Source organism: Tenrec ecaudatus, chromosome 6 (assembly GCF_050624435.1).
Source record: "Tenrec ecaudatus isolate mTenEca1 chromosome 6, mTenEca1.hap1, whole genome shotgun sequence".
Classification (NCBI taxonomy): Eukaryota; Metazoa; Chordata; class Mammalia; order Afrosoricida; family Tenrecidae; genus Tenrec; species Tenrec ecaudatus.
The window spans coordinates 84,460,689-84,482,568 of NC_134535.1; the positions used below are offsets into that span (position 1 = coordinate 84,460,689).

Below are 21,880 nucleotides of genomic sequence, written 5' to 3' on the forward strand. Positions count from 1 at the left end.
ACAGTGGGTCGGGGGGCGGAGCAAGGGCGGGGACGCCCTGCCCCGCGGAGGCCACACCCAGGGAAGTCAAAGAGCAGACAGGTCCCTAGCACGGAGCACGGCCAGTCCCAGGACGTCAGAGGAAGTTACAGATGCGACGTTACCATCACGGGCTTGTGAAGCTGGGAGGGGTGTGGGGGGGGTGCGGGGGGTGAGGATCTTAACTATCAATAATAAAAGACTGACTGGTCGGTCTTCCTACAACGTCTGTAAATAGTACATAGAGACCACGCGGTGGCGGCCGAGCGATCCCGGGCGGAGCGCCGCGGGGTCGGAGGCAGTCTCACCGCCGGACCCCGGCTCGGCGCCCTCGGCTCTCTCCGCCGCGCTCTGCCAGGCCGCCAGCCGGCATGCAGTGGGCCGTAGGTCGGCGGTGGGTGTGGGCCGCGCTGCTCCTGGCCGCCACGGCTGTGCTGGTGCAAGTGGTCTGGCTCTGACTGGGCACGCAGAGCTTCGTCTTCCAGCGCGAAGAGATCGCGCGGCTGGCTGGGCAGTATGCGGGCCTGGATCACGAGCTGGCCTCCTCTCGGCTGATGGTGGACTGCATCCACGCCATGAGCTGCCGGACGAGAAGCTGCTGTGGGTGTTCGTGAATGCGGGTGGCTGCATGGACGCCATGTGCCTTCTGCATGTCTCGCTGTCCGAGTACGTGCTGCTCTTCAGCACCGCTCTGGGCTCCCGTGGCCACTCTGGACGCTACTGGGCTGAAATCTCAGACACCATCATCTCTGGCACCTTCCACCAGTGGCGAGAGGGCACTACTAAAAGTGAGGTCTCTATCCAGGGGAGACGGTGATGCACGGACCTGGAGAGGCCACAGCTGTGGAGTGGGGGCCCGACACGTGGATGGTAGAGTACGGCCGGGCATCATCCCATCCACCTTGGCCTTCGCACTGGCTGGCACGGTCTTCAGCACCCAGGATTTCCTCACCCTCTTCTATACTCTTCGAGCCTACACCCGGGGCCTCAGGCTTGAGCTCACCACCTGCCTCTTCGGCCAGGCCCCTGACCAGCCCGGCTTGAAGGAGGACCTGTGGATGGACAGGCGTGGGCAGGCCCGCATGTATCTACTTGTGGGAGTCCCTGTGCACAGACAGGAACACACTCATCCCATGCAGATACTGAGTTCCTGGTATGCCAGCAGGGGCATACATGCTTCTACATCCAAACACCGACACCCATGGGAACACATGAAACCAACCAGTGCTGTGGTGGGGCAGCAGCCCTGCCCTCAGGCCCATCAGGAGAGGGGCCCCATACATACTGAGGGGCCAGGCCTGTTCAACCAGAGACCATTGCTTCACTCACTAACTCAGGCCTTCCAACATTTAGCTTCCCAGCCCCAGTTAGGGCTCTGGAGTTAGGGAGGGGGTGGGCCTTACACGCTGCCTGGGTTTGACCTCTCACCCTAGCAAGCGGTGAAGGGGAAGAGGACCTGCCCTTGAGGTCCACCTTTCCCTGCAGCTCTGATGCCCTCCCCAATCATTGCCCCTGCCCTCGCCATATGCCTTATCCCCCTTCTATCCCCCTGCTATGCAAGCACCTCAAGGCTGCCCCCCTCTTCCCCCATTAGCCAGATCAGCTGGAGAACCAGAGGAGAATGGTGATTTGGTACCCTACCTCCCCTTGGTGTAGGATAGGCTGGCCTCAGCCCCGGGTCTGCTACTGGGGAAAGGGCTGAAGAGATGGGCCTGAGCCCAGGGGACCATCCTTGGCCTGCAGAAGGCCTTCTGAACACCCTCAGCACCCCCATGCCCCCCAGCTTCCAAACACTGCCCCTGCTGCATTCTCTGTCATCGCTAATAAAGCCCTGTAAATACTTCCAGAAAATAATACATAATGGTCATATGAAGAGGCAGTTGATTGCTTCACTGACGTGAAGCACTGGTGATAAAGTGGTTAAACATTGGAGCACTCACTGCAAGGTTAGCAGTTCGAAACCACGAGCTGCTCTGAGGGAGAAAGTTAAAGGTTCTGAAATTCACAGGGGCAAATCTTTCCTGTCCTATAGGGTCGATGTGCGGCAGCATCAATTCAATGGCCGTGAGTTCATTTTGATTAGTTTTGGGGTTTGCTGTGGACTAAGCATCAAGGTTGATCCTAAACCGCCAACTGCCCTGCAGGAGAAAGCTGAGACTATCTGCACTTGGTTTGAGTTGGAACTCACTCGATGACAACGGCTTTGTTTTTGGTGGGGTGGGGGCAGTGGGAAAGGGGGGCCCAGGATATACCTCCGAGGTTGTAATCTTTAGGGAAGGAGATTGCCACAGGGTTGCTGGCTTAACCCCAGCATTTAACCCACTGAGCCACAAGGGCTCCTGCAAGAGTGTGCGGTGAAAAAGAAACTAATGTAGACACTGAAAGATGATAGTGGTTACGAAGCAGTTGATAACAGCATTACTTTTCAGCATTTTTGTCAGTGTTTTAAAATCCTTCGTGATTTTCATTCTGAACATTCACTCTATTAAATAATTTTGTATTACATTCCGGAAAGTCCCACAAATTGTATGTTTCAGGTCCCACAGAGCATATAAGCCCTACCTCCACCCTCCCATTGTACACACACAGGCAGGTTCAGGGACACAGAAGTTTCTTAAAAAGGGAAGAATGGTGAAAACCAAGTATCAGTGGCCCGGAAGCCCTGGTGGCCGAGTGGGTCAGGCATCGGGCTGCTCTCCACAAGATCAGCAGTTGGTCCCAGTAGCTCTGCAGGAGAAAGACAGGCTTTCTACTTCCTTAGAGTGTCGTCTCAGAAACCCACAGCGGCAGGTCTACTCTGTCCTATAGGTCTCTGTGAGTCAGAATTGACCCAATGGCTGTGTTTTTTTTTTCCAATGGCTGTGTTTTTGTTGTTGTTTGTTAAATCTGTCATCAACAGAGGTTAGATCAAAATCCAAGTTTTAGGAACTCTCTCACTTTCTGAAGGACAGAATGAAGCTCTTCAGTAAAGAGTTTCCATACGCAAACTCAGGTAAGCAACAAATGCACGTTTCTTCTCTGCAAGGGAACCTAACAGTTACTCGGAACTGTGCTAGGGTAGAAAAATGGCACTATCAGGCCCTGGGGGGATTCACCCCCTCTAATTTCCACCACCATTATGGGGGCAAAGGACTAGAGAACAGAATCCACATATGTCTTGGTCATCAATATGTGGGAAACAGAAGGATTTCTCCAAAGCTGTCTCCCCCAACTATATGCCAAACTTAGCTGCTTGAGAATGACCATACACTTGGAGGTCATCAGGAGGAGATCAGGGGTCATTCTCCCTAAGAGCTATCAGCCATCTAGAACAAGCAGTCACCACTGTTTATTCCACAAGTAGGGCCCACTCCCTTCTGATAAGGATAGTAGTTGTCTGTTTCCTTGTAGGAGATGCCAGAGAGGTCAAACCCATCCAAGGATGACCAAGGTTAGGCTGCCATCCTAAATCTAGGATCCTCCCATCTTGTCACATGTATGCCCCAGTCCCACCTCTTCCTATTGCATGTATTTCCCTAGACCACCCCCTCTCATTGCTGTATTACCTATAGCACAGCCCCTTCCTGTGACGTATGTCCTCACCTGTAATTAGGGGGCTTGCATGTCCCCAGATAATATAAAAGCCTGGGTTAGCATTAAAGACTCTCCCTCTACGTGGACCACCAAGCGGGGCTGAGGTGAGCATGCTACCACGATCATGTCTGACTCCATTTATTTCAATACTTCTTTCTCTCATGCTCTCTATAACTTTACTATGATCTTTACTTATTATTGCTATACAATTGCGCCTACCGGACCCGTAATGATGTGTTAGGGGCTGGCTTCCCCTGGCATCAATACACAAAGGGTGTTGCAGACTTCTTTTTACCATTAGACCAATATAGCCTTTGCAGGCACAGCAGCTGTTTCATGCTGTCCCTAAAGTACAAGAAACCTTTTGTCAAGCTACATACAGAACTTGCAGCCTAACGCCACAGGCTCCTAAGAGTCTGACATGAGGGAAAAAAAGGGAAACCGAGCTGATTCCAGGAACCCAAGTGGAAGGTGAATTATGAGAGTGACGAGTGCAACGAATGTATAAGGGTGCTTTGCTCAATTGATGTATGTACAGATTGTGATAAGAGCCTTATGAGCCCCAATAAAAAGATTTAAAAAAAAAGAGTCTGACATGGACATGTTGACAGACATGACTTGTTTATTCCTTGAGGACCCATTATCTGGCTGGCAGGGTTGGAGACATTTGCACATACATTAATGAGCAAAACAAAGATCACATCCTTCTAGACAGAGTTTACCTTCAAACAAAGGGAGAAAAACGAAACAAGAGCGGCAATAAATGCATAGCTTATTTAATGTATTATGAAAACTAACTGGTCTTGGGGTTAGCAGCCCAGCGTGTTGGGCTTCGAACCACACAGTCTGCGTTTCAGAATCACCAGCCACTCATTGTGACAAAGAGGAGGTTTTCTGCTCTCATGAAGACTTACAATCTCAGAAGCCCACAAAAGCAGTTCTACCAAGCCTTATAGAGTCACTATGAGTCGGCATGGACTCAGTGGCAGTGAGCCTGAGTAATGGATTTGTCCGTGACATCAAACACAATAGGTGTGAAGGAGTGGACACACAGAGATGATGACTGATGCAAGAGTTTGCAGGAGTGTGGGGGGATGGGGAGGGTGAGCGGATTTCCGGAGTAAACAATGAAGGGAGGAGGGGGAGTGAGTACTTGGAAGGAAGGTGATGACATTTATTTTAAAGGTGATTTAATCATGGGGGGGAGGATGTTCTGAAATTGTGGTAATGATTGTACAAATCTTGATATTATTGAATTGTGTGATAGGTGGATTAAATGCTGATAAAGCTGTTAAAAATATAATAGGCAAATTAATAATTTATAAATTATCAAGGATTCATGAGTGACAGGAGGGATGGGGAAAATGAGGAGCTTATACCAAGGGCTCAGGTAGAAAGCAAATGTTTTGAGAATGGTGAGGGCAACAAAGGTACAAATGTGCTTGACATACAATGGATGGGTGTATGGATTGTGATAGGAGTTGTATGAGCCCCCAATAATATGATTTAAGAAATACAATAGGTGTAGTGCAGTGAATTACTAAATAGAGTCCTTCTAGCCATAATCTTTGTAACTCCCACCAAATGACTAGATGAGACTCAGAAATGAGGTGATAGTGTCCCACCACAGAGATTGGGTAGCTCTATAATAATGCAAATAAAGTTCATGGAATCCTAGTGGAGGTGAGACCATGCACATAAGTGGGTGAAACCCTAACAAGGACATCGGTCCGTTCTTCTATCCTATTGGGCCTAAACTGAACCATCCCAGAGGCAGAGAGGGGGCCTCACCACCACCAAGAAGAAGATTGGGAACAGAGCTGAGAACCTCCTGGACACAGGAGCCACAGGAAGCTGTGACACTGGAGATGGTGAGAGATGGCATGAGATGCAGTGGCAGACAAATGGCAATAGCAGAACCAGAAGATTGGCAGGTCCTGATCCACAGAGCAAGAGAGCTGAGCACCGTTGGGCAAGAGGCTTATTGGCAGAGTGGAAAACCTGCAGACACTTGGTGGAACTATACTTGCTGACCCACGGAACTAGAGTTGAATCCTTTGGGCTGAGGTCTACACGTGAAATGGGGTGCCTCCGGATACATACCAGCAGAACTAAAGGTGCTTTGTAACATTTGCCCAAGAAGGGCAAAGGCTAGACCAAGGAACCAAGGACCAGAGAGAATTGTATCCTAACCATTCCTGAACCTGAATTATAACTGGTCATTTTCTTGATAAATCCTCTAACTGTGAGTGTGGTCTGTGAGTTGTGATGGCATTGAGATGAATTATTGAAGCCAGCAGAGAAGTTGAGAAGGACAGTTGGAATCAGACTTGGTAGAAAGGGTGAAGATGGAGGCATGCCTGACTTCTACCTCCTGGGAGTCAACTTTGGGCGGTTGCTAAAGATAATGATTCTCTCTCCCCTTGTGACGTTTAGAGGCGACGAGATGCCACTGCCGAGACATTTTGGGCATTATTACAAGAGGGGTATTGGAATCAGAAGGATTGAGAGATGATGGGCAGATAGCAATTACAGATACGGGCTGTGTGATAGGCTTCATTAAGAAATGACATCTAAACAATAACTTGAAGAAGATGAGGGATTAAGTTATGTAGACTCTAAGGAAAAGGCATTCCAAACAGAGGGATAGCAAGTGCAAAGACACCCCGCCCCAAGTCAGGAATTGAGGAACAATAAGATTCCAATGTGGCTGGAATAGTATATGTTGGCTAGACTTTTACAGAATGAACTGAGAGAAGTAGTATGGTCAGAACCAACTATGAAAGACTAACAAAAAAAGAAAGACTAACAAGAATTTTGGCTTTTTTGCTTCAAGGGAATCACTGCAGAGGGGAAGTATCATCTGATTTACCTTTTTGGTTTATTCTAAATAAGCTATGGATGCTCCAGGGTAGAAGCAGTACAGTTAGAAGGCTCACACCAAAGTGGCAGCAGTGGGGGTGTGAGAAGAAAATATATTGTTGGGTATATATAGCCACCAACAGGATTTGCTATTATTGTTGTTATATATAACCACCAACAGGATTTTCCTAGAAGATTGGCTGTAGGGTGAAAGCGGAGGAACTTTGTCGCGCGCTCAGTCTCGCCGCAAGAAGGACGCACCACAACAGGATTCTTCCACAGGCGTTTAATGCGGGTTCAATTTGCAGATGCGGAAAAAGACCCCGAAGCCCCAAACTACTGCTGCTTATATGCGCTCTATGGGGACGTGCTGTGCATTGATTGGTGCGTTCGCCAGAACCCTTATTAGCATACTCCAGGGTGGAGTTATGACTACGTCATCTAAGCAGTGCGCATGCTCTAAGTGGTTGTTTACCACTTAACTGGGCCACCGCCCTGACTGCCCGGCGCCATCTTGTAATGGCGGCGAGAGCTGCGACTTCCCACATCTCATCCTTTCTTATTTATTTTAGGCCTAATCCATTGATCCATCCCGGAGCCTCCAGCAGCCCCAGGAGATCAAGATGGATATAAGAACCCAAATCTGGTCACCTTGATGCGTGCAATGAGCAGAGCTCTGCATGGTGCAAGGGTTGGCCAAGATCCAATTTCTGTCACTCTTCCCAGTGCAATGGGGTCTTCCCCTTGGGGTGCGAGAGCTGACAACTTATGGGGGTTAGTTTTCTTTTAACAAAGAAAGCCAAAGATCATGGGAACCACCGCGCTCAATCGCTAAGAGCACCTGCGCAATGATGACCTTGTCATGCCTTTGCTGAGCTTTAAGTTTGCAGAGCAACCATAGCAACAACACTCCTCCACAGCACATTATTGCAGCAAATGTAAACACCTCCACCCACTCCTTAAAGTAGGAAAATGCAGATGAAAGCCAAGAAGAAAAATTTTCAAGGGTAAGGGGTTCCACGCGTGTTCCATTCAATCGGACAACTTGATTCAGGAGGTCTTCTTGCAGCTGGTTCAACTCTTTGGTCCATTGTCCTGTGAGATACTGAGAAATATTAGCACTCAATGCACTAAAATTATCATATAACACTGGAGTGATGCAAAGCGCTGTGGTGGAAGAGACACAGCTTAATTGTACCATAGTGGTAAGCTGGTTGATTTGCTGCTGGAGCAAATCTGTTTTTTGATTTAATAATAAAATGCCAGAGGTCAGATGGGCATCCACACGCTGACATTGCAGTAACGCTTCAGCGGTTTGAGACACAATACTGTTCTTAATTCCCTGTGCTACCGAGGCCCATATCACCATTAGCGTCAATAGTAGCGCTGGATGGATCGCTGTCCTCTTCATTCTTTCTGCTCCCACGATCTTCATCCTCCTTCTTAATTAGTCTCACCAGTCTCTCTGGCACCCAGATGGGGTTTTCTTCTTCCGTTTCTTCCCGCGCCGTGCGGTTCTGAATCCTCCCTGATGACAGGGGGTCTCCGCTCGTGCCGGAGGTGGTCGTTCCCGAGTTTCGGCACCACTTGTCGCGTGCTCAGTCTCGCCAGCAAGAAGGACGCGCCACAACAGGATTCTTCCACAGGCGTTTAATGCGGGTTCGATTTGCAGATGCGGAAAAAGACCCCGAAGCCCCAAACTACTGCTGCTTATATGCGCTCTATGGGGGCGTGCTGTGCATTGATTGGTGCGTTCGCCAGAACCCTTATTAGCATACTCCAGGGTGGAGTTATGACTACGTCATCTAAGCAGTGCACATGCTCTAAGTGGTTGTTTACCACTTAACTGGGCCACCGCCCTGACTGCCCGACGCCATCTTGTAATGGTGGCGAGAGCTGCGGCTTCCCACAGAACTTCTGTGCCCAGAGGTTCTATTGTGTTGTTGGTAAGGGCTGTGGAGTCAGGTCCAGCGCATAGTGACCCTATCTAAGTAGGACAGAAGGAAGCTCTGCCCTGCCTGCACTCTCCTGACAATTGTTACATTTGAGCCCATTGCTACAGCTACCGCGCCGATCCCTCTCTTTGAAGGACTTCCTCTTTTTCACTGACCTCCACTATCAAGCATGATGACCTTCTCCAGGGACTGGTTTCTCCTGATAGCGTGTCCCATGTACAGGTGACAACATCTTCCCCTCCTCACTCCTAAGAAGCATCCTGTAATTCTACTCTGTCTGTGGGTTGTCCTGATTCCAAGGTGGCTTAAGGGTACCCAACAACAAGTATCAGAGGGGAACAGGCTTGTGCAAAGCAGAATATGGCAGTGCTCTTGCTTGCTCGCTAGCCTGCTTCAGCTTGCAGAGTTACTAGGGTGTCCCTGGAGGCCTGGGATCCTGGAAGTAGGCCCCCTTACTTTGCCCAAGCTATAAAAGCCCCTGCCTCATCCGGGGAGTGTAGAAGCTCAAGTTTGCCTGCCCCCACTCAGGGCTTTGCCTTAGTAATAACCCTTAACAAAACTCCCATATTACTTACAGCCATGAAGTTACCGGCATCCTTCTGTGGTCTGTTAGCCTCTTAGTGACTGGTTCTTGCTCAGACAAGTACACACAAGAGGCTGGGTAACCATCATCACTATTGCCATCAAGGGATTGGATAATTTTATGGCTGCTCCCATTAAGATCATACTGAGAAAGTGCTATTGCGTGACTTCTAAGAGTGGGTCATACAAAACCACAGACCTTCCACCTGGGTCTCTTTGGAGCAATTGCTCTTAGGACAACTTCGGGTTTGGTATTCTCTCTCAGAACCCAGTTGCCATTCTGTGAGCCTAAGCTACTTGAGGAGTTCTGGTGGTGCGGTGGTTTAGTAGTATGGTCTATGGTCTGCATGGTCAGGAGTTCCAAACCACCTGAAGCTCCATGGTAGAAAGACTGGAGTTTTCAGTTGGTCTCAGAAACCTACCCCGGGCCACCATGAGTCAGCAAGGACTGGACGGCAGTGACTTTGGTTTTTTGGTTTGGAAGCTACTTGAAGAGGCCACACATAGGCGCTCCAGTCAACAGTCACAACTGAACCTAGCTTTGTGTCATCTCAGCCCATGCGCTCTATGAGTTAAGGAGTCTTCAGGTGCTTCCAGCCTCCACAAGAGTCTTGGCATTTGAATCACCCCTGGCTAGCCAATCCTTCTCATCGAATGCCTCGCAGTGTGTGCCTAGATTTCTTCCTCTTTTTTTTTTTTTTACTGTCTTGCTTAATAAAATCATTGCTATTTTCTTTTTAAAAATCATTTTATTGAGGGCTCATACACCTCATCACAATCCATACATAGGTCTATTGTGTCACGCACATTTGTTACCATCATCATTCTGAAAACATTTGCTTTCTATTTGAGTCCTTAATAACTCCTCATTCCCCCTCCCTTCCCCTTTTCCCCTCCCTCATGAATCCTTGATAATTTATAAATTATTATTTTGTCATATCTTATTCAGTCCGCCATCTCCCTTCACCCACTTTTCTGTTGTCCATCCCCCAGGGAGGAGGTTATATGTAGATCCTTGTAATTGGTTCCCACTATTTTCAACTATTAACTTTGGAAGAGGGTCCTTCCTACAAACCAACAAGAAAAAGATTAAAACCAAACTTAAGAATGGACAATAGATAAAGACAGGCAATTTATCCAAGGGGGGGGGAGTGAGAATTGGCCAGCAAACATAAAAATATGTTCAATCCCGCTGGTAGCCAGGAAAATGCAAATTGAGACAATGGAATGACATTACAAGCAAGATTTGGCAAATACAAACTCTGCCAACTCCAATATTGGGGAAAGTAGAGCCATGGGTGTTAGGTGCTATGAATCAGTTCCGACCTATAGCGACCCTATTTGCAGCAGAACAAAGCACCCTCTGGCCCGGCGCCATCCTCACAGCTGTTCTTATGTGTGAGTCCGTTGTCGCGGCCACTGCGTCCACCCATCTTCTTGAGGGCCTTCCTCTTTTTACTGCCGCCCCTCCGCTTTACCGAGAATGATGTCCTTCTCCAGGGACTGGTCTCTCCTGACGACCTAGCTGAAGTATGCAAGGCAAAGGAAGTCTTGTCGAGTTTACCTCTGAGGCAGCTCTGTCTGTACTGCTCCCCAGTCAGGGGGGTTTGTCCTTTCAGCAGTCCATGGTTTTTTCAATATTCTCCAGCACCGCAGTTCAAATGCATAGCTGCTTCTTCAGGCTGCTTGATTCCAGGCTCGACTTTCTCATGCGTATCAGGCAACGGAAAATACCATGGGGCAGGCACACGTCGGTCCTAAGAGTAACACCCTCGCTTTCCAATATTCTAAGAGGTTTCGCGCAGCAATGTATCCAATGAAGCTCTTCTTTGAATCCCTGGACGATTGTTTCTATGGTGTAGCGACTGTGGATCCAAGCAAGACAAAATCTGTGGCGACTTCAACCTGTTCTCCATTTATCGTGGTGTGACCTTTGACCATTTGTGAGGATTTTGACTTTCTTTATGTTGAGTTGTAATCCATCCCGAAGTCTACAGTCCTTAGTCCTCATCAGCAAGGGCTTCAAGTCCTCACTTTCAGCAAGCAAGGTGTGTCATCTGCATGGAGCAGGTTGTTTAGAAACTTTCCTCCAATCCTGAGGCTACAGTCTTCTTCACAGAAGCCAGCTTCTTTTATTACTTGGTCAGCATATAGCTAGAGTACATCTAGTGAGAGGATACCAACTGAGTTCACCTTTCCTGATGGGAAACCCCGCAGTCTGCCCTGGTTCTGCTCGCACGACTGCCTCCTGATCCATGGACAAGTGCTGCATGAGCACAAGGAAGTGTTCTGGAATTCCCATTCTTCTCAAGGTTGTCCACAGCTTGTTAAGATCCACACAGTCAAATGCCCTGGTAGCCAACACAACCCAAAAAACACGCAGCCAAGATCCATCTGACATCAGCAACGAGAGCCTTTGTGATACAGAGTTTAGACAGAAAAGGAAAGTGAGTGTCGAACAGGCGAACAGATTTCCTGGGCAATGCGACCCGCGGAGTTTTTCCGGGCTAGAGAATAAAGAAGCAGAGTGGAGGAGACCAGAGCAGCGGGGTAGGAGAGTAGCTGAAAGCCAGAGCGAGCAAGAGAGCAAGAACAAGTAAGAGCGAAATAAGAGACAAGAGCGAGATTAGAGCCAAGAGCGAAACAAAGAAAACATGCACTAAGATACCCTTGGGGACTGTGGTTAATAATTAGGGGGGAGGCGCATATCTTCTTGACTGGCAAGTTTGAATGCGGTGGGGTGATGTAAACTCTGACACGCACGGGAATTCTTTGGCGCATGCGGGAAGGTATGGGGTTGGAAAGAATCATGGGAAGGAGACTCTTGTTGTAGTGACTAGGTGCTGGTCCACGCTCAGCTGGACCCATTACTTTGTCCCACATCATCTTCTGAATCTGGCCTGATGCTCAGGCAGCTCCCTGCTGCAGTCATTGTTAGATAATCTTCAGAAAAATTCTACTTGCATATGATGTCACATACACTACTAATGGAATGAAAAATAAATATAACCACTTTAAAAAGCAATTCAGCGAGATCTAGCAAAACTGAAATAATGGTGCCCATGACTTCTAGATATAGCTTTTAGTATAGATGCATGAGGACTGTTATAAGGGAAAAACACACACACACACACACACACACACACAAATCAAATACATTTTATAGAGACCCCTTTAATAAGTCTTAAACAAGACAAAGAGAGGGCAAAGACAAAATGTATCATCTGGATGAGGGAGATCAGCAGGAGGTCATCATGGTGTACACATGATACACAGCCACGTGACTAAATGATAGAGAGTATAAAACAAAGGAAATTTCCCCAAAATCATGACCGGCAGCAGATCAATTCATAGTCACAGGAATTGCCACCAAAGTGGAAAAGGAACCAGGACAGCAGTTGATAAACTAGTTCACATTACAAAAGCTTACAAGGTTGATTCAGGACCCTCCAATCATCTATCTAGGCTGCTTGCACTGTGACTTAAGTCTTTGAGGCTCTAGCACCCCAATTTACATCAAGGGTGTGGCAGTTACATAATCTGTCAATTTGTGGAGGGGTGGAGCCTAGCCTGTCAATCACTGGTACCATTGCATGGCTGCATGAGTTTAAAGAGGAATTTATGGATTAGTATGGAACATAATATTGGACTTATGGACTTGATCTGGACTGGGCTGGGATGTTTTCTTAATGTAAAGTTTCTCTTTGATATAAAGTTCTCTCTTACACACCTATGTGTGTCTGTGAATTTGTTTCTGTAGTCAACCCGGCTACCACAAAGGGAATGGCCAGGAAAGTTCCTGAGAGCAAGACTGCCTGTGTTAGTCCAGGTAGACTGGAGAAACAAATTCAGACACTGATATGTGTGTAGGAAAGAGTAATTGTACATTAAGAAAACATCCCAGACCAGTCCAGATCAAGTCCATAAATCCAATATTAGCCCACATGTCTACCATTAGTCCATAAAGTCCTCTTTGGACTTATGCAGCCATGCAATAATGCCAAATACAGGAAGATCACAGGCCAGTGGGTAGAAAGTCTGTGGATCCAGTGGTGGTGGAAGCATCTCAGCACTGGCAAGGGTCTCCATCAGGTTCATTCTCATTAATGTCTCCCAAGGAGTGAGCCTGTGTCTCACCTCCAGCAAGCTATTTATCTCCTTAGTGCCTCCAAATGAGGTCATCAAGTTGAGACCTGATTGGCAGGTTAAACGCCACCCCTTCCCTCTTAAGTCTCAAACCGACAACAGATTATATAAGTACCACACTGCCTCTATCTAGATTTGGCCAGAGGAGGCTCCTGGGAATGGAAGGCAAATGAGAGATTAGGAGAAGGAAAAGTCTATGTATGTAAAGCAACATATAATAACAACATCTGTGATTATAGCAGAGCCTGGCAGGACCAGCGATCTGTGCCCCAGTTCCCTCCAGTGAGGAGGTTGAGGGTACTAAGAATCACAGTTCTTGAGACCTCCTGTCCCTTATCTCCTGCTATCAATCTTTAGAAATACGGTGTTCGTACTGTGAAAGATGGCTCAGGAATCTAGGAGGAATATCTTTATTCCCAGGATCCTCCAACAAGGATGCTGTCAAGTCATCAAGTGTGACTCATAGTGACTCACAGGACAGAGTAGAACTACCCCTGTGGGTTTTTGAGTTGTAATCCCAGGAAGTGGAGAAGATATCCATTCGTGTCCACACTCTGCATGAGAACAAATTGCTCCAAAGCCTTAGTGGCCTTTTCATAAAGACGCCAGTCGGAATCACCTTGACTGCAGTGGGTTGTTTCAGGTGTTTGGTAGAAGGCTCCATCTTTTAAAAGCAGATCATTGTATTTTCTTCTGTGGTACTGCTGGGTGGATTCAAACTGCCAGCCTTTAGGTTTTCAGTTCAGTGCAAACTACTTTTGCTACCTAGGATCACAGTGTTGCTAACTAACCACAAGGTCTACAGTTCAAAACCACCAGCCTCTCCTCAGGAGAAAGATGAGACTTTCTGTTCCCATAAAGATTGACAGCCTAAAGGGAGATGCCATGATCACGAAGGTGGTTTTCCCAGGGCGAGGCTTATCCATTGCACTCCGGATGTGCTCACCCCTGCGATTTCCCTAAATGTGGGAAACTCGACTGCATAATTTGTGGTAGTGGGGGACTCCATTCGCGCTCCTCCCAGAAAAAAAGATTTACAGCCTAAAAAGAAAGGCAGTTTTACTCTGCCGCATAGGGTGACTGAGAATCAGAATTGACTCCATGGCAGTGAGATTGGTTTTATGGACTGCTATAGCACAAACAAATCGCTCTTGGAAGAAGTGCAGCCAGAACGCTTCTGAGAGGCAAGGATGGTATGTTAGTCTGGGTACTTTAGAGAAACAAATCCACAGAAACTCATGTATAAGAGAGAGTTTTATATAAAGGATAAGTGCACATCAAGAAAACATCCCAACCCAGTGTTGCCCAAACCCATAAGTCCAACATTAACCCATATGTCCAACACTAATCTACAAAGTTCTCCTCCATCTCACAAAACACACACTATGACGCCGACTGCACGAGGAAAGCCGAATCAGTGTACATGTAAGCATCGGCGCTGGCAAGGGTCTCCACACGGCTGCTCCAGCACCCAGGGCTGCATCAGAGTAGGTCCATGTGGTTTGGGGATGTCTTGCAGGAAGGGAGTCTTGTCAGCTGAAGCAGAGAACTGTCTAAGGTAGCTGCACCCTGGTCTGACCATCACAAAGCAAGAGACCCGAGAACTAGAAAGGCGAGGCTCACTGACCCATTTATTTCTCTGCACTTCAGTTAACCCCACATGTGTTTATCGGCCAGGTTGGCACAATAAACTTTAACTATATCAAATGGCAAGACTTCATCTTACATACTTTGGACATGTTGTCAGAGGAGACCAGTCCTAGGAGAAGGGCATCACTCTTGGTAAAGTGTCAGGGCAGCAAAAATGAGATCTTTCAACACCTTTAACAAGATGAATCCACACAGTGGCTACATCGATGGGCTCAAACACAAGAACAATTGTGAAGACAGCCCAGGACTGGGCATTGCCGTATTCTGTGTGCAAAGGGTCACTATGCATCAGGACTGACTAGATGTCACCTAACAACAACAACATCCCACTTCATTGCATAGCAACTCAGTGGAGAAGGTAATGCAAAAAAAAAAAAAACACATGAAACACTCAGATAGCCTCACCTTTGTACCTTGGAGAAGCTGGTGGGTTTGAACCACAAACCTTGTGGTTGGGAAGTCCCACCCTTATTTGACCTTGACTTCATTTTACAGGTATGAAACAGAAAACACAAATAGATAGTTATTTTCCCTAAAGAAAAGAACATACTTAGATGCTGTCACAGATTGCCTCATGCTTGGAGGTAATTGCCTCTTTTCTTCTCATGGAGAAGCTTCAGCACAAGATGCAGATCCACTCCTTCAGTATTCTCCAGTACACTGTAATCTCCTGTTGTATCATTATTTCAAGGACCAAAGACTTAGACAGGCTCTCATCTACTTCATCCGGTGCTGCTTCTGTGACGGTGAACAAATAAAGAGACAGTGGGGGGTTGGTCTAGACTGGCCACTTGTGTCTTTAACATATATAATTCTCTAATATATCGATTTACTTGTATTTTGTTTCTTGTTGGCCTCTGCCTACTAGAAATATAAGCCCCATGAAGGCAAAGAATTGTGTCTATTTTTCTCATGGATATCTCCTCAGCACGTAGAAAAACAAACAAACAAACCTACTGCCGTTGAGTTCATTCAAACTCATAGCAACCCTATTGGGCAGACTAGAACTGTTCTATAGGGTTTCTGAGGCTATAAACCTTAAAAAGAAAGAAAAAGGTTGAACTTTTGAATTATATGATATGTGAATTCTATTTCAATAAAACTGTCCAAAATTTTGTTAAGTGGGGTTAACCTTTCAGATCATCAATTTTATACTCTGTACTTTAAACTGTTTATCAAACCCCCCCCATTAACACTCTCCCCCGACACCCTCCTTGATTTCTCTTTTTTCTTTTGTGGATTACTATCTTTCCCTTCACAAGTTAGTACCCGTCAACTCTCTGGTCTATTTTTCCATCTTTCTTTCCCTGACCTCCTTCCTTGGTAACCTCCAAAGTTTCTTCCCTTCAGGATGAAAGGCTTTGTCTTTGGTTTTTTTCTTTATCACACTGGCTTCATATTGAGGTAGTTACACAATTTCATGTCAACTTGAAGATATATAAAAGTGTAGGAGTGGAGTCTAGCCTGTCAATCAGGCCACAGCCTGATGGTAGCTCCTGTGGGCATGGCCTTCCCAGCCTTTACCTTCTTGTTGGGGGACCATTCTGAGACCTGTCAGAGCCCATTGGATCCACACAACTTTGTATCCACTCTTGTGATGTTCCTACATTCTGCATCATTGCATGTGGCTGTGTGAGTCTGAAGAGGGACTTATGGACTTGAGTTGGACTTGGTTGGGATGTTTTCTCCGTGTATAATTACTTCTTGATTTAAAGTGCTCTTATGCATATATGAGTGTCTCTGGATGTGTTTCTCTAGTTAACTCGGCCTAACACACATACTGTAGAGGCTGCAAATCTTTCTGTATACAGAGAGTTTCATCTGTCTCCCATGGAAAGCATAATAGAGTTGAACTTCTGACTTTGGAGCTAGCAGCCCAGTGCTTAACCCACTGCACTACAGGAAGCACCTGACAAATAGCAGATTCTCAGCAAATAGATGTTGAACGCATGAATGATGATGAAGTGGAGAGTTGTTGCGTGTATATCCATGGCTCACTGAATTGCCTTCCCTGTGTCATTATTTATGACTGATATTCCAAATGTTTTCTCGTTTTGGTTTTCCTTCAATTACTGTGCTAGCTTTCAAAATGATCTAGAAACTCCCCGACACTCTCACTTAACTCCCCTTCCCTTAAGTGTGGGCTGGACTTAGTGACTTGCTTCTAAACAACAGAACATTGGTTAGTAGAGAAGATGGTGTGTCATGTTGGACCCTGGGCCATAGAAGATCCTATGGCTTTCTGCTTGCTTTCTGTCTTGGATCACTCATGGCTAGCTGCCATGTCACAAGGTCACGCGTGCAGCCCTGTGGCTAGGAATGGATACCCTCTGCTAACAACTATCCAGGAGCAGAGGCATCCTGCATGAAGCTAGTTGAAAGCAGTTAGGTTTTCAGATGACCGCAGCCCTAGTCACCATCTTGACTGCAACCTGAGAGACTTAGAACCAGAAGTGTTCGTATAAGCCAATCCCAAATTCTTGAGGCTCAGAGACTGTGCAAGATAGTAATGTTCCTGGTGGGGCTTGATCAAGGGCAAGTGGGACAAGAGTAAAGTAATGGAAATAGAGAACAGAAATAGAAGGCAAAGGGCATTTATAGAGGTCTAAATACAGGCATTTACATATGTAAATATATATATGATGATGGGGAAATAGATCTATGTACATATATTTATAGGTTTAGTATTAAGGTAGCAGATGGACATTGGGCTCCCACGCAAGTACTCCCTCAATGCAAAAATACTTGCTTCTATTAAATTGACATTCTATGATGCTCACCTTCCCTACACAACCACTGAAGACAAAGTGGGTGAATAAGCAAATGTGGTAAAGAAAGCTGATGGTGCCCGGCTATCAAAAGATATAGAGTCTGGGGTCTTAAGGGCTTGAAGGTAAACAAGCGGCCATCTAGCTCAGAAACAACAAAGCCCACATGGAAGAAGCACATGAGCCTGTGCGATCACGAGGTGTTGAAGAGATCAGGTATCAAGCATCATCAGAACAAAAAATCTTATCATGAGGGGGGGAGTGCGGAGTGGAGATCCAAAGCCCATTTGTAGGCCATTGGACATCCTCTTACAGAAGGGTTGTTGGGAGGAGACCAGCCATTCAGGGTGCAATGTAGCAACGATGAAAAATACAACTTTTCTCTAGTTCCTAAATGCTTCCTCCCTACCCACTATCATTATCCCAAATCTCTCTTACAAATCTGGCTAGACCAGAGGATGTACACTGGTACAGATAGGAAGTGGAAATGCAGAGAATCTAGGGAGGATGATCCCTTCAGGACCAGTGGTGTGAGTGGCGATACTGGGAGGGTAGAGGGAGGGTGGGTTAGAAAGGGGAAATGATTACAAGGATCTACATGTGACCCTCCTCCCTGGGGAATGGACAACAGAAAAGTGAGTGAAGGGAGATGTTGGACAGGGCAAGATATGACAAAATAATAATTTATAAATTATAAATTATCAAGGGTTCATGAGGGAGAGGGGAGTGGGGAGGGAGGGGGAAAAAGAGCAAAAAAGAAAAAGAAACATGCAGCTTTCCTCTAGTTCTTTAATGCCCCCCCCCCCCCGCTATCATGACCCCAATTCTATCTTAAAATCCAGCTAGATCAGAGTACGTACATGGGTACAGATAAGAACTAGAAACACAAAGAATCCAGGACAGATAAACCCCTCAGGACAAACATTGAGAGTAGCGATACCAAGAAGGTAAGAGGAAGGTGGGGGGAGGAAGGGGGGGTAATCAATCACAATGATGGACATATAACCCCTCCCAGGGGGATGGACAACAGAAAAGTGGGTAAAGAAAGACATTAGTCAGTGTAAGACATGAAAAATAATAACAATTTATAAATTATCAAGGGTTCATGAGGGAGGGAGGGTGGGGAGGGAAGGGGGAAAAGAGAAGCTGATACCAAGGGCTCAAGTAGAAAGAAAATATTTTTAAAATGATGATGGCAACAAAAGTACAAATGTGCTTGACACAATTGATGTATGTATGTATGGTGATAAGAGTTGTATGAGCCCCCAATAAAATGTTTTTTTTTAAAAAGATAGTAAATGCTTGTTTGTTTTTCAAGTCATTAAATTTTGGCTCAACTTGTTAGGCGTCATATGCTGTTGTTAGTTGATACTGAGTCAGCGTCAGCCCTATTCCTGCACCACCTTCTTCACGGTGGGTTTGCGGCCATTGTTGTAACCATGGGTAGGCCCTTCCATTCTAAGGGGTTCATCTTCTAGCACTCTATTGGACAATATTCTATTGCGACTAATAGAGTTTTCATTAGTTGATTTTTGCAAATTGATGGCCAGCCTTCTCTTTCGCTCCCTTTCTTCCTTCTTTATTTCTTTTTTTCTAATCTTCTTCCGCCTGGAAGCTTTGCTGAAACCTGTCCACTATGGGTGACCCGGCTAGTATTAAATACTGGTCTCATCATTTCCAGTATCAAAAATGATAGTAAGTTATGAATACCCTTCCAGAGTTTCCTTTCCTGATCCAAGCTGGTAACATGACAAAACCTGAGGGTTCCACAGCTTTAGCCCTTTCAGAGAGCTAAACATTGAAACAAAGTTGAACCTTAAATGACAGGAAACTCGCATTGGAGGAACTAAGCACATGACTGATTATGTTTTAAAACAACCAGTCTAGCTAAATTGTAACAAGTGGTTGTAAGGGAACAAGAGTGGCACCCAGGAGGGAAGACAAACTTTGAAATAAGACATATGCAAGAATTTGGACAACTTGCTTTCCATACATAGATAATTTTCTCTTTTTAACCTTTACATTCTGAATTGAGTGAAAGTTTACCAAGCCGATCATGAGTTTTATATTTAATAATTCAATCCACTTTGCTTCATTTCATTCATTGCAATCCCTTCAGTGTACCATCGTGGGTCCCACTTCCCCTGTCTTCCTTGTTCTCACTCCTCCTTCCGTAACCCTTCAGAACTTTGTCCTTTTGATCACAAATGCTTGGTGATTCTAAGGCGCAGGGCCTCCCTGTTGTTCTTGCTTCCCTTATACACCAGTCTGTTGTTTGGATGAAGAATGGACCAGGGGATGAGTTCGGTTCCAGACCTGAACGCTGGGTAAGGGCCATGGTCTCCAGGGTTCCCCGGTCTCTATTCTACCCCTAAACCTGGTCTCCTTGATCACTTTTTGAGTTTTGTCCCACATTTGTCTCCCTCTCTAACCAATACCTTCTAATGTGCCTTTTTAGCGCAGTTGATAGTGGTAACTGAGCACCAACTGGTTCTTCTGGTCTCAAGACCATGGAGACCGATGTTCGAGGGATCCATCAGTCCGCTAGACTAATTGTATACATGTCTCTTTAAACTTTTTTCCCCTCTTCTTTCCTCTGAACAGGGAGAGAACAATAGTTGCTCATCGATCATTTTATAATAAACTACATATTTACATATTTTGTTGATTGTCAGTCTCGCCTCACTTGAATGTAAGCTCCATGAAGACAAAGGTTTCTGTCTGGTTTGTTCATGGCTATATAATAACCCCGGCACCTAGAAAGTGCTGGCACATAGTAGGTTTACATTAGTATTTGTTGAATGAATAAATGATGATAAAGTAGTGACTTGCTATTTTATCTTTAGCTTGTGGTCTTGTACACAAGAAAGAGCTGTGGGCTGCTAACTATCACGTCAGCAGTTTGAAACCACCAGCTGCTTCTTGAGAGAAAGAGAAGGCTTACTGCTTTAACGATTTAACCTCAGAAACCTACAGAAGCTGTTCTACGATGTCCCACAGGGTCACTGAGTCATGTTCAGCTCGACGGCAGTGAGCTTTTGGTGTTGCTATTTGTGGTAATTACTGTTTGGGCCGGTCCAGACCAAGGCAGCCCCTTGCACCAGCTTCTCCAGAAGACAAATGACCTGGCTGAACTTCAAAGCACCTGCCTCCAGCATTTCACAAAGGTTCCCCACCCCCACCCCCTGGCAGAACAGCCTCCTTTCCCCAGTGCTCCAGGAAGCAAGTTTGCTGAGAACAAAATGATTTACTGACAGGTCATCTCCTGACCCAAAACTTGCAACCGCAGCACAAAGAACCTCCCTTCCCCTGACCGGCCCATATACCTTTAAGCTCATACCCTATGTATGTCCCACCGTCCCAGTACCAGGAGCTACTTCCCTGACCTATCTCGTTGGGTTGTGGAACCTGCCTGGGGGCTCAAGATGCCCCCATCCCTTCTTTCTCTGCTCTCCCTTAGCTCCTGGGAGTTCTTTCCCTGCCTCAATAAAATCTTTCTCAACCTCACACTCCTGGCTAAATTCTATCTCTGTTCTGTGCCTCAGTTCTACCTCTCAGTTATATAATCTGTTCTCAATTTGAGCCGGTTAAGAGTTAAGGGGTGGAGTTTACCAGTCAATCAGGTTGCAGCTTGATGACCTCGTTTGGAGGTGCTAAGGCGGTAAATAGCTAGTGGGAAGCAGGACACAGGCTGACTCCCTAGGAGACAGTCCTGTTTACAAGCCACATGGAGCCAGGCTGATGGCAGGCAGAGCCTCGGAGCTGGAGAAGCCATGCAGAGACCCTGCCTGCACTGAGATGCTTCCACCGCCACTGGATCCACAAGACTTTCCACCCACTGGCCTGTGATCATCCTGCATTCAGCATCATTGCATGTGTTTGGTGAGTCTGAAGAGGAATTTATAGGTTGGTATCAGACATATGGGCTAATACAGGACTTAGGGACTTGATCTGGATTGGGCTAGGATGTTTTCTCCATATTGAAATTGCTCTTGTATATAAAACTCTTCCTTACATACATATAAGTGTCTATGAATTTGTTTCTCGAGTCAACCCAGACTAACACAGTAGTGTATGGAAGAATTAAGAGAAACACAATATTGTTTTCACTTCTCCATCAACTTTTATTTTTCTTTTTACTACTGGTCCACTTTTCCTTTAAATTACCCACTCAGCCCCTCTAAGGAGCCCCAGTATCCTTGTGGATTTCACTAATGTCAAAGTCAGCATTTCTAATCCATCAGCTATTCAGAGGGAGAAAGATGAGGCTTATAAAGTCTCAGAAACCCGGAGAGTAGCCCAACTCTCCCCTACAGTGTTACTTTG

The 21,880-nt window shown here is 46.2% G+C and overlaps 1 non-coding gene and 1 pseudogene across 1 annotated transcript; both read left to right on the forward strand.

Moving 5' to 3' along the window:
• The first annotated feature begins 268 nt into the window (after nt 1–268).
• Nucleotides 269–1,587, forward strand: LOC142451044 (sigma non-opioid intracellular receptor 1 pseudogene; annotated as a pseudogene).
• Nucleotides 1,588–13,995: 12,408 nt separating this feature from the next.
• On the forward strand, nt 13,996–14,160 carry LOC142451934 (U1 spliceosomal RNA). The gene has a single exon (XR_012785036.1). It is a non-coding gene; the product is annotated as a U1 spliceosomal RNA (small nuclear RNA).
• The last annotated feature ends 7,720 nt before the right edge of the window (nt 14,161–21,880 follow it).